This window comes from Rhinatrema bivittatum, chromosome 17, assembly GCF_901001135.1.
Source record: "Rhinatrema bivittatum chromosome 17, aRhiBiv1.1, whole genome shotgun sequence".
In the NCBI taxonomy this organism is placed as follows: domain Eukaryota; kingdom Metazoa; phylum Chordata; class Amphibia; order Gymnophiona; family Rhinatrematidae; genus Rhinatrema; species Rhinatrema bivittatum.
Window position 1 is genome coordinate 11,640,255 of NC_042631.1, and position 13,929 is coordinate 11,654,183.

General features: G+C 45.8%; 1 protein-coding gene across 12 annotated transcripts in view; it reads left to right on the top strand.

The window, feature by feature from the left end:
• ANO5 (anoctamin 5) overlaps positions 1-13,929 on the top strand; it is a 69,848-nt gene that overhangs the window by 6,581 nt on the left and 49,338 nt on the right. The window lies entirely within an intron of this gene.

Sequence of the window (13,929 nt, forward strand, 5' to 3'; positions counted from 1 at the left end):
AAAAGGATTGCCAAAGAAGTAAAGCGAGGAGAGAAAACATTTTTCAGATATATCAAAGAAGGAAGGTCCGTAGTGGTAAGGTGAAATTGAAAGGTGACAAGAAACAATGTGTGGATAGAGATGAAGAAATGGCAGAAATATTAAACAAATACTTCAGTTCAATGTTACCTAAAGAAAATCCTAGAGAAGGATTGTTGCTAGTTAATAAGACTGTAGATGGGCATTGAGTATATGATACTCCGTTTACAGAAGATAATGTATGGGAGAAGCTAGACAAACTGAAAATGGACAAGGCCATGGGGCCGGATGAGGTACATCCTCAGGATACTGAGGGAGCTCAGAGATGTGCTGGCGGGTACATTGAAGGACCTTTTCAATAGGTCCCTGGAAACAGGAGTGGTGCCGAGTGGCTGGAGAAGAGTGGTGGTGGCCCGCTTCACAAGAGTGGTAGCAGAGAGGAGCTGTAAACTATATGCCAGTTAGCTTCACATAGGTGGTGGGAAAATTCATGGAGACGCTGCTGAAGGAAAGGATAGTGAACTATCTACAAACTGATGGATTGCTGAACCCAAGGCAGCATGGATTCACCAGGGGAAGATCCTGTCAGACAAATCTGATTGATTTTTTTTGATTGGGTGACTAGAGAGTTGGATCGAGGAAGAGCATTTGATGTGATCTAGTTGGATTTCAGCAAAGCTTTTGATATGGTCCCACACAGGAGGCTCGTGAATAAAATGAGAAGCTTGGGAGTGAACGCCGAAGTGGTGGCATAGATTACAAACTGGTTGACTGATAGGAGACAGATTATAATGGTAAATGGAACCTACTCTGAAGAGAAAACTGTGTTAAATGGAGTGCCACAGGGTTTGGTTTTGGGACCGGTTCTGTTCAATATGTTTGTGAGCGATATTGCAGAAGGGATAGTAGGTAAATGTCTATTTGTGGATGATACTAAGATCTGCAATAGAGTGGACATGCCTGAAGGAATAGAGAGAATGAAAAGGGATTTAAGAAAGTTGGAAGAGTGGTTGAAGATTTGGTAGCTGGGATTCAGGTCCAGGAAGTGCAGATTCATGCATCTGGGTAGTGATAATCCAAAACAGCTGTATGTGATAGGGGGTGAAAATCTGATGTGCAGGGACCAAGAGAGAAATCTTGGGGTACTAGTGTTTGAAGATGTGAAGATGGCGAAGCAATGTACCAAAGTGATAACTAAAGCCAGAAGAATGCTTTGCTGCATAGAAAGAGGAATAACCAGTAAGAAAAGGGAGGTGATAATGCCCTTGTTCAGGTCCTTGGAGAGGTCTCACTTGGAGTATTGTGTTCAATTCTGGAATCCATATCTCAAGAGGGCAAAGTAAGGATGGAGGTGGTGCAGAGAAGAGTGACTAAAATGGTGTGGAGGCTGTATGAAAACACCTATGAGGAGAGGCTGAAAGATCTGAATATGTGTACCCTGGAAGACAGGAGGTGCAGGGGAGATATGATACAGACCTTCAGATACCTGAAAGGTTTTAGTGATGCACAATCAACAAACCTTTTCTGTTGGAAAGAAATCAGTAGAACTAGGGGGTCATAAAATGAAACTCCGGGGAGGAAGACTCAGAACCAGCATCAGGAAATATTTCTTCACGGAGAGGGTGGTGGATGCCTGGAATGCCCTTCTGGAGGACGTGGTGAAGATGAAAACAGTGAAAGAATTCAAAGGGGCATGGGATAAACACTGTGGATCCCTAAAGGCTAGAGAACGGAAATGAAGAAAAGAGTGCATGGGGGTAGCTTGTTGGTGTGGCGCCGGTTACTACCCTTAACCAATAAGCATGGGAAACTGATAAGCATGGGGCAACCTACACGGCACAGCACAAACTACCATAAACTTGCTGGGCAGACTGGATGGACTATTTGGTCCTTTTTCTGATGTCATTTCTATGTTTCTATGCACACAAGATAAAACAATTTGAAAACTGCCGTATAGCTGTCAAATCTCATAACTACTCCCTCAACAACAAATCAGGACCAAACCACCTAAAACCAAGTTAAAACTTAATAACCATAAAGAGATGGAAAAACTAGTCAGTGCGTCACCCCTAACTCATGTGCCTCGCCCATGAGCACCCTGGACCTCTTCTTCGATTGAGCCCAGTGGGGGACTGAGGGTTTAGTAAAATGGGATGATGGGGGCTTAATGGCAGTACAGATTCATCGCTAAAACTAACAAAATAGATATGAGCTAAAAGATTCCAGTGCAGCAGATGTTTTCCAGTGGCTGTGATGTATCAGGTTGCGACAGTGTGATCCAGAACATGCTCAGTTCATGTCATGTACGGAAATCTTGGGAATGGAGAATAAGCCCGTCCTTGTGCAGTGCGGTGGACAGCGTGTCCCTCTCGCGGGGGCTTCTCCTCGTGGGATCTTCCTCTTTTGATTGGAAATCTGTGACAGAAGATTTCACTTGAAAAATAATCTGCACAGATTGTGAGAAAAGAAAACAGAGCCGGAAAGTACCAAATGCAATGCACCCCTCTCTTAAGAGGGGGCCCTCCTTGCAAAGGACATGCTGGATGAGGGGGAGAGAGGCGGGGTCTGTGAAGAAGGGAAGCATGTGGAAAGAGGAGGGATGCGTTTCCTGAATGTCATTCTTGTTGCATTGTAACATCTGTTACACAATGGAGAAGCTCAGCTGTCAGCCACGGATACTGCAGCAGCGCTGTCACCATGTCGCAGGAGCAGGCACATTTGTCTGTGAGCTGGAGGTGACCGCCTGCAGTCAGATGGTTGACTTCCCTAGAGTTGGGAGAAGCGCTCTTTCTTGCTAAGAAACATGGCCATGTAGTGAGCTTCCTGCAGGGCTTATTGACACGCCGGGAGCTTTATTAAACTGCAGATGTAGTTCATGATGTTAGCCCATCACAATGTTATCTCTGCCATGCAGAAGCTCCCTCTCTCTCTCTCTCTCTGCATTAGGTTGGTTCTGTTGGGGATGTGGGCGTGTACATTGTCATGCCACTAGAAGGTTTTGTATTTTAAGCCTTAAACAAGCATCTCAAAGCCTGCCTAGCTATTCCAATTTGTATTCACTTAAGGAAAAATGTTGCTAATTAAATTCTTTTTAAAACTTCAGCTAGTAATTAATAACAACAAACATGGCAAATACTCAAGCCAGAATTAATGCCTGAGAGCGGAGAGGGGTGACCTCATGGGATAACAGTTGTGTGGCCATAATATTCACTAAGAATGGGAAGGTGAGCTCCATGGAGAATGGAACATTTCCAAAGGTATTCTTTGTCATTAACATTTTGTGTGGGTGTGTATGTTGGGGAGGGGGAGTGTGTATAGGGAGGCATGAGAGTGTATAGGGTGTGTATAGGGAGGCATGAGAGTGTATAGGGAGGCATGAGTGTGCATTACCTTGATCCACCATTGGGTGTGCTTGTACTCTGGTCACTGGGAGATGTATATGACTATTGGGAGGGGTAGGTGGGGTTTTATGTGCATGCCCATGTTTCCGGCTTGTCCGTTTTGTTTTGTTTTTTTCCCAGACAATGGAATTTACGTGCGTGCTTTCTCTCAGTTAGAAGTTTACGTGCATAACATGCCCACGCATAAGGGGATGAAAAATGATACGGGCATAATTTCTAGGCATCCTGTATAGGACGTGCTGGAGGACGCCTATTGACTGCAGTTTTCCATCCATGTCCTTTTCAGCTTAAGTGTGTAGCTTTCAAAATTGTGTGTGGCATTGGAAGAATAGATTTGTATATCAACCATAATGGATACAAGAAGATGGTATCCAAGTCCACTTAAAGAGTATTTTTCCTGTGCTGCAAAACTTACCAGCATAAATAGACCAGCGATGGAAAGTTATGTGTGTAAGTTGAAAAACGGATAGAAACAGAAGTCAACAAGGACATACACATGCACGCACACACACACACTCACCCAATCGATTTATGTACTGCCTCCCATCACATGTAAACACACTTCTTTCTGAGCCTCACATTGACACATACACATTCTCTATTTCACACACACATATCAATACAAATTTTGTTTTCAAATGCACAAAGCCTCTGTTTCTCTACACAGACATATACACACACAAAGCTTCCCTCTTCTACCATGAGCCCGTTCAACTCTTCCTTTATCGCCTTCTCTCCTTTATAGTTTTATATATACATTCACACACACATTTGACTTTTCTCAAACACAAGAAAAATCCCACTCTCGCTCAGACACACAAGTGCACAAGCACGTTTTGAAATGTGCACGCTCAATAAAGAATGCTCTCGGAGTTTCATGAGACAGGAATGCAGTGCATACAGTATGAAGGAGTGTTATGAGGCTTATAATGAACGCTCTCGGAGTTTGATGTGACGTGGATTGATTGTACAGGAATGCAGTGCATACTCGGTTTGATGGAGGAATGTTTGCAGTGCATACTCTTGAGTTTGATGAAAGAATGTTTGCAGTGCATACTTGGAGGAATGTTTGCAGTGCATACTCGGAGTTTGATGGAGGAATGTTTGCAGTGCATACTCGGAGTCTGATGCAGGAATGTTTGCAGTGCATACTCGGAGTCTGATGCAGGAATGTTTGCAGTGCATACAGTATGAAGGAGTCTTATGGAGTCTTCCTTTTTTTTGCTGGATGGTTGGGGGAGTGCCCATCCATCTACTGAAGCATGCGTAAAGAAGCAGAACCTCCCCCCTTTTCCCAGCAGTGCAGAAGGTTATAATAGTTGCTTGATAAGTCAAAGGGTTTTGCCCATTTTGCGTCTCTGTCTATGGAAAAGTGTTTGGTGCATCTGGAAGGCCCATGATGCAAGCACATATTAAGGAACCAAGCATGGTTTGTGCTCTTCTTGTCTCTCTGAGCTGCAGCAGCTTGTTTTTTTTTTTTTTAATTTTCCAGTGTGGCTCTGCCAGTGGGCGGTGATAATTCCTTGCTGTAGGCTAAGATGAAACCTTTCCTAGTAAAATCGGCTTTGCTATTCCACGTTGGCTCTGATGCAGTGTTCTTTCTTTTCCTGACCTTGTGTCCCTAGCAGCGTCTGTTCTCTTGTCTGCTCTTTGTTGGACGGCGGTGTGATGCCAGGGTCTGAAGATGTTCCCTCCCTTTACGTTGTGGTGGAGTTTTTCCAGCTGAAATTCCCAAGGCTGCGAAACGTCTGTATTATCGGGCCGGGGGGGGGGGGGGGGGTGTCAGCAGAAAAAAAAGATCAAGAGCTCTCGTTCAGTAGCTAGGGTGTTCCTTCGATCCAGATATAACACACACAGGCCTTTAATTTTTTCAGCAGCCTGCCTACAAATTACCAGTGGTTTGTGGTTTGTTGCTCCAAAGAGGCTTCTCCTAGCTATGAATTAGGGAAGCTGGAATGCAGCGCTCTGTTGGAGGTCCACACTGCCGAATCCTCCGTGGTGGTGCAGGCACCGGGAGGACGGTAACAGTAAACCCCCCCCCGTCCCAGCTGCTTCCTAATGCAGGGACCCTTTTGCTCCGGTGTTAGGTAGTGGAGCTGGAAGTGGGCGATGGGCGTATCGTAAGGGCTTGCTTTGGGCCGTAATGCTAGAAAGGTGGCCCAGGTTGCCTCTAGGTGTACGGCTGAGTCCTTTATTTCAAACACAAGTGCAATGAAATTATTTTACATCACCTTTTCAGTCTCTGTATGCCGCCCTCCTCCACAAAGAAGCCAGAGGAGCTTGCATCGCAGAAATAGCAATGTGATTTCCACTATTAAGAGAGAAAAATGGGAGGAATGCAACCTCCGATTTTCACCCACGGGTATCTTTTGGTTTTGATCTGCGGCCCGCCTCTCTCTTTTTATATGCCTAGGTACGCCCTCAGCCCTAGTGATTTAAAACTGTGGTTCGCCTCACTCCCAGATGGCAGCGTTTAGAGTTTCTCCACTGTACTTTTTAAAATGTCATCGTGGCACCATGCGGCAAGCTGGGGGAGCTGGCATGGGGGACTCGGAGCCTTTCGCCACTGCCTTGGGGCAGCGATGCATACTCAGGCAAGGCTGTCAGTCCGTAGTCATGAACCGGGACACCGTGGAATCGGGGAAAGGTTTCACGAGATTTCTCTGCCGGGGCCATGGTCCTTCCACAATGCTTCTACTTTAGGGTCTGGCCCAGATTTAGACACAGTCAGAGGTAGCCAGCACCGGCTTTCAAGAGCTGCAGTCAGGCCTGGTTTTCAGGATAGCCACAATGAATTATGCAAGAGCTTTGCATGCACTGCCTGCCTTATATGCAGATCCATCTCATGCATATTCATTCTGGCTGTCCTGAAAACCAAATCCGTTTGCGGCCCTCGAGGATCAGAGTTGGCTACCGCTGGCTTATGGTATGGGGGGGGGGTGGAGAATGCAGGCAGCTGGAGTGCAGATCCATCGTAATATTCTTTCATGGGTGGTTAATATTCTGTGGAAACGCAGAGGGAAAACCAGAAACCTGCAAAAAAAAAAAAAAAAGGCGGCAAAACAAAACAAAACAAAACCAGAAATTCCTTAAGAAATGAGGAACCTCAGAAAAAAATCTTCGAAGAATTTCTTTTGAAAGCAGCTTGTCAGACATTAGTGCAGGATTTGTGCTGGTTTCTGATGCTGTATGTGGGCTGTATTTTTGTGTGTTTATTCCTGCTGGTGATTGCCACAGACGGCAGTAAGTGCATTTATACAAATCTTTACCTAGGGTGACTAAGGACTTGCCTAGGCCAAGAGGCCAGCGCCGACATCTGCTTTGCTATTAACGTAACCCTGTGGGCTACAGATCTTAGCACTGCTGACTCAGCATGTCGTCTTGTTGCGTGGTCGAGGACTGGGAATCCTTGTACAGTTATAAGCAGGCTGCTGTTTTTGTTACAGTGGCCAAGGCATTCACTAAAGGTTTTAGGCCTGGATTCATCATTCTTTCGCAGAATGATGAATCCTGCGAAAACGGGGGGGGGGGGGGGCGGGCCTGCAAAAGCCCGCAGCCTTCGCATGCGATACGGTGGTATCACGTGCGATAAGCCTTTAGAAAATAACCCCGTTAGTTTGGTGTTTATGCAATTTGTTATCCTTATCATCATCTTAATTACCCAATGCTGTAGCAGTGCACATGTAAACTGCATGTGTATTGCTAGGATGAGGCCACATTTATTGCAGTTAACGTTCGTTCGTGCTGGTATTGTAACAGATCGGCCTTTAAACTGGGGAAGAGCGTGATAAGCTGTATCTGGATGACACTGGCACATTATGGCTTAACATTTGGAAAGCTTCACGCTAGCGACTTGCTTGCATAAAATGGATTGCACTGGATTTCTCTGTTTTTCTGCAGCTCCTTGTTTCCATTTTGACGCTTTGTGTAAAGTGCGTTGTGCCGTGTGGCTGTATTTTTATGACTTATAGATTATCGCCAGGCATAGGGGTAGATTTTAAAAGAAGCGCGATCAGCCTACTTTTGCTTGCGCATCAGACTGAAGCAAAAGTACGCTGGATTTTAGTGGATACGCGCGGAGCCGCGCGTATCCACTAAAATCCTGGATCGGCGCGCGCAAGGCTGTCGATTTTGTATAGCCTGCGCGCGCCGAGCCGCGCTGCCTCCCCCCGTTCCCTCCAAGGCCGCTCCGAAATCGGAGCGGCCTCGGAGGGAACTTTCCTTTGCCCTCCCCTCACCTTACCCTCCCTTCCCCTACCTAACCCACCCACCCGGCCCTGTCTACACCCCCCCCTTACCTTTGTCGGGGGATTTACGCCTCCTGGAGGGAGACGTAAATCCCCGCGCGCCAGCGGGCCTGCTGCGCGCTGGGCCGCAACCTGGGGGCGGGTACGGAGGCGCGGCCACGCCCCCGTACCCGCCCCCCAAAACGCTGCCGACACGCCCCCGGAACGCCGCGACGACCGGGCCCGCCCCCGACACGCCCCCGTCCGAGAACCCCGGGACTTACGTGAGTCCCGGGGCTCTGCGCGCGCCGGGAGGCCTATGTAAATAGGCTTCCCGGCGCGCAGGGCCCTGCTCGCGTAAATCCGCCCGGTTTGGGCGGATTTACGCGAGCAGGGCTCTGAAAATCCGCCCCATAATATCTGTGATATCCATATTCAGACACTGCCTGGATAGAAATGCTAGCTGGATAAACGTATCTGTCTAACCTTGGAGCCGTATTCAGTAGTGCAGCCACACTATTAAAGATAGTCAGCTAACTTTAGGAAGCTCTTTCGTCCGACCAGACTTAGCCACCTAACTCATCTGGCTAGCTCTGAATATCAGAGTTAGCTGGCTAATTCAGCTCCTCTTAGTAACAGAACGTTCCTAACTTAGCTGGCTAAATTCTAGCCACCTAACTTATTAGCCAGCTAGAATTTAGCTGGATATGTACCCACGTATTCATGTAACTGGCTAACTTCCGAGTTAGGCAGCTCAATGCTTTTGAATATGGACCTCTGTATTGCTGTATATGCAGATATGAGCTGTGTGCTCTTAAAACCACATAGTATACACTACACGCTTTTTATGCTGGTGCAAACGGCTTACTAAGATCCCCAAGTTGAAACTGGTTTCTTCCTTATATGGGTTTGGTGCGTGTTGTTTATAAATCCCTTCTCAGTGGGATCCATTTCTTGGTGCTATGGGTTTGGCTTGCCTTGCCTGCATATGCTGGGCCTGCTGGTTCCGAACGCAGTGGCTGTTAGCTGCTTTCCGACTGTGCAGGACTGCGTGTAACGATGGCCGGTTCACCGAATCACATTGCAAGCCCTGCCTGACCGGCAAAGGAAGCCATCCAAGCTTTGGCAGTTAAGTGGGAGCCTTTGTGTTTCTGGCAGAGGGATTTTTAAGCATTCAATTTTTGTCAGAATCCAGATCTTTTTGTTCTCTTTCTTGCTTTTGAAGGCCTGCCAGCTCTTCCTGTCCCGTTGCATCGTGAGGCATGAACCTATGACAGGGCAGATGTGTTACTAGTGCATGACGAGCACGCACATACATATTGTTTGGTCTGACATGAACTGAAAGTTTGTGTACCTGTAAAAGCTGAATGGTTTTATTGTCTCTCAGCAGAGTTATGCGTTATGTGACCTTGTTTGCAAGCTAAGTGGTGGGCGGCTACGCTCCAGGGATTAGGTGACGTTAAGTCTGAGGGTTCCCGTTTATGCTTTTCACTCTGTACTTAACACATTTCTAATGCTTTACACCACCTTATCACCAATTTGCACCCTTTATTCTCCCCAATAACCTTCCACAAAGTGACTCTGAGGCAATCCAGTACGTTGGATTTGAGGGCCTGGCTGGGAGTGGTCCAGGGTTTGGCAGGAACGTAATCCAATACTCTGCCTGGCTTCTTTGGTCTTTTGGCTAAGATCAGCTTGGCCTTTTGGTAGTCGGTCATGGGGTGCGAGCTATGAGCCTTTCAATTGAGATAAAAAACCTGTTCTGTATTGGGGGAGGGTGGCTCTCAGCCCACTGGCTTCACTGGGAACATGAAGACGTGGCGACGATCGCTGAAAAAAAAGTAAAAGTCCCCATCAGCCCTCTCTCTGGAGCACAGCCTGGTCTCTGGCGTTGAAGGTGGTAAAAGCACCGTGCACAACAGATTGACCGGGAGCGTGCGGAAGCAATTCAGATTGCTCCCTCCGTTCCTAGGCTGCGTGACACTCCAAGCCTTTGGAAAAATCATTAAAGTTTTAATGGAAACCTGGGAAGCTTTGCGTGGACTTAATGGAGGGATCATCCATGCCGAGAAGTCTGATAGTTTACAGCAAGGCTTCTACTGCTTCGTGCCTTATCCCCCAAGAACAGAGAACCCAAGACTGAGACCCAGGCTCTGGAGAAGAAAAAGAGCTGTACTCAGACAGTGGGAGGTGTTTGGCCACAAAGGGATCCGTGGCACTGAAGTTAAAACTTGGGAAGCAATCCTTCAGCTCAGTCTCGCCTGCTCTAGTAACGTAATGTGGCGCATGGCATGAGCAAGGCTCTTGTGCATTTCAGCACTGCTGGTTGTAAAGTTAATTCTCTTCCCAAAATAGTTTTTGGACAGCTTCCGGGTACGTGCTGGAGAAGACCAGCAGCTGCTGGAGTGCAAGCGGGCCTTGAAGACCGTTCTAAGCTAAAATGCAGTGACATAAATAACTTAGGAGAAAGTACATCTCACTGGGATTATTTCTATCCCGCAGCCTGATAAAATAATATGAGCAGGGGAGCTAAGATCTCTACATGTGATGGAAAAGAGGTCAGAGGGTTTCAGGTGCAGAACCTTGCATATTATCGCTTATTCCGTAGCTCAAAGTGGCCTTTTCTGGTTTCTTTTTTTTATGTCCTCCATTCTTCTGTGTCTCTTCAGCAATGAGGAAATTTCACTGAGTCTTGCATGCACTGTGGAATTGATACTTCGAGCCAAGTTTCTGGTCTTTGCTTCACTGTTTAAGACAAGAGGTTAAGGCAGAGCTTCCTAAATGTGTCCTGGTGAGCCCCTCAAGCAGTTTGGCTTTCAGAATATCCACAAGGAATAAGCATGAGGTGCCAAGGTCTGCTATGTAAGCCACTATGTAGGGAATTCTCATTAATCTGCATCTAATGTGGCGGCAGTCACCCCGCTGTAGAAAATGCCACACATCTCTGCCTGCGGCTTTGTCAGTACATGCACACTTTTTTAATACAGGGATCCATAAACGTTCTATGTCTATTTTGTAAAAGTATTCACACGTTTTTATGCAGGAAATAATTGCACCTTCTGCATGTAATAGTTTATGCATTATTTATTTAGTTATTTATTACGCAATCTTATATTCCGCGTGCTTCCAAAAATATGTTTTATCCAGGATGGTATAAAAAAAATACATACACAGCCAACAACTTCACATAAAAAAAAGTTAAAATTACATAAAATAAAATCATTCATTCATATAACAATAAAAATGAACACATTAAATAATATTGCCTTCAGCTGTCACCTGAATTCCATAACTTCTTTCCTCAAGTGTTTTAGAAGCATATTCCATAATATGTACAGGGGGACAGGCATTTTATAACGTATGCATATACTCCCCTTATGAAAATGCTTTCCTCAGTGCAGACTTTAATCACCAGGTCACCCAGACCTTCCACCCAAAAGCTGCAGGTGCACTTTCCTTCTGCACCTCGAGTAGCAGCTGCAAAAGCATTGTGTAAGTTGCATGCACACCACTTCTAAAATACTTACTTGGGTGTGCACTTCTGAACCCACCTGGGAACGCCCTTTTCTTACTCACATAGAAGTGCGAGTGAGGTGGTAAATACCCGTGTAAGTCACACCTTCAGAAAATTCACTTACCATGCACAAGGGCTATGTATGCGCATGTATCTTGATTTTATATGCACAAAGCCCGCAAAACTCTTTTAAAATTGACTCCCTATATGTGCAGATTTTCTCTTGTGTGTATTTATTGTGGGTATCATGAAAACCCAGCTCACAGGTTCGAGAAGGAATCTCTGGGTTAAGGATTCACAAGTGTCCAGTGTCACAGCGTGGGATTTAATATTTATCTCCCCAAAATGGTAGAGAAATGGTAAAGAAAACTGATTACATGTGGAGAGAAATCCTGCATGCCGTCAACCTTCTACAGCTGGGATATATCCTTAGCAGTGTGGACAGAATAGCTGAGTAGACTGGCAGGACCAATTGTCTTTTTCTGCCATCAACTACTCTGTGCAGCACTCAAAATGTCTCATTCTCGTCTTGAAGAGAATTTAATCTTGCACTGTCATCCATTTTATTTGGTTAAGTGCCCAGTGGATGGGCATTGATCGGGAATTGATTGATGAACGCTCACCCTTCAGATACGCATTTTGCTTTAAATTCGAAGAGGATTTGAAACTCCCTGCCCCCTCGAATCTCTGACTTGTTTCAGCGTGTACAAGTACCAGAGTTATTTTGGTAGAAGCGTATTTTGCGCCGTTTCACGTCGGCCCAGCGAGCGCTTCTTCTGCAGCGTCCTTCTGTCCATGTCAAGCTTTCAGGAGTGGCCTGGTGAGATGTGCTTGAAGTGATAATGTGTTCCTGGGTCAGGTCACAACACCTGAGCCCAGAGAGAGCATTTTTTTTATTATTTTTTTTTAGCACACAAGTTTAATGGTCAAAGGTTTCTAATGCCTTATCTTGGTTTATTTCTATCTGGCTGAGCTCTTATTACATGCCCCAGAGTCCCATGCTAGGCTCTTCTCTTTAATGCTTGTCTGCTCTCTGCTCCAGCTGGGTGTGTCTTACTTTACCTGGTTCTGATCTCTGCCCAGACATTTGCCACCCCCCCTGGTTCCAGGCTCCCCTCTGATGCAAAGTGTTTGTTTTAGTCTTTTCTGTTCAGGCGGCCCAGTTTCCTTACGTCCTGGATTTAGATGCTGTGGGTTCTGGAAGGACCTCCATTACCGCACTGCTCTCAGCTCCTCAGCTTTAATTTAACCTTGCCGAGAGCGTGAAATGCAGCTGAGTGCTGAGGCCTGCTGCTCTGGTAACTGTCCTGAGAGAGGCAGGCCTTCGGTTCTGCCTGTGTGCATGTCGACAGTCGTCCTGCCACCCGCCCAATGCACGAAGGCGGTGGCTGGGATTTTTTATCTTTCCTATAGTAATCAATCAAGTTAGCACTGGCAGGGCTGCTGTACATTGTCACGGTGTCTAGACCGGGTCTGATTTTGCATTGGACGGGGCAGGCCAGAGACTAGCGCGCAGCTTGGAAAGGTGGACGCTGTGTGCAATGCTTTTAACCAATGCTCTTTTAACCAAGTCTGATTTAGATTTTCTTTATTAATTATTTTATTTTCTTTATTTATATTCCGCTTTTCGCACTTTTTTCAACGCTTCAAAGTCGATTACATTCAGGTACTGTAGGTATTTCCCTATCCCCAGAGGGCTCACAATCTTAAGTTTGTACCTGAGGCAATGGAGAGTAAAGTGGCTTACACAAGGTCACAAGGAGCGACAGCAGGACTCGATTGTAAACTCTATTGAGCAGGGACTGTCTTTCTGTGTGCTTGCACAGCATTGCGTACGTCATGTAGCGCTATAGAAATGTTAAGTGCTGTAGTAGTACAAGGCTGCAGACACCCAAGCATGGATGTGTCTAAGGATGCGTTGAAATGATGCAGGTCACCTTCTCCCCAGACCTGGAGAAAGTCTGCCTCTATCCATTGTCCAGGCTGGCTACCTACACCACTGGCATTTTGCTGGGAAGGAACTAGCAGTGTTATGGTTAGGGATCTTCGTTTTCAAATCTTTTATTTTTCTCTGGAATTTATCAGTGTTTAACGAACAAAAAATGGAAGCCCTTCAGTGGAAAGAAATGGTTTACTTCGTTATAATAAAACACTAAAATTCCTGGGGAAAAATAAAATAAAAAACTGAAAAAGAATGCCCCTAATTCTGGTGTAAGAGATAATAGAAGCATCAGCATTAGAAGCTGGCTGCAGTATAACAGCAGGGCTGCGGTTTCCAGTTAGCAGGTCACTTCAGGTCTTCCTGGACAGGGGATTTTGCACCTACAGAGCCAATGGGGCAGAAGCGGGACTAAGCTTGACCCTGATAACCTGGAACCCTCCTGGAAACTGTTGTCTGCCTTGATTGCTTTCGTTCCAGAGCATTTGAAATCCACATATTTTAGATGCTTAGTAATTAGGGGGGTGTGTGTGTCTTTGTAGCCTGTCTGTGCTTTACATGCAGTACCATGTCACTTCTTCCATGGTTAGGATGCCAGGCAGTGTGCCGAGATGGAGACACCAAAAACCTAAAATAGTCTGAATTCTGTAGCAAATCATCTTTTATCTAGAAGTGTACATGTGTAGGCGCCTGATATGCAAACCTTTGTCTCTTTTTATACCTATGGCAAAAATGATTTGAAAACACCCTTTTGATTTTTCTTGGTATTTTATATCTCACTGAAAAAAATAAGAAAATGTTACTGTTCCTTCTAGAAGGACCCTTTTAAGA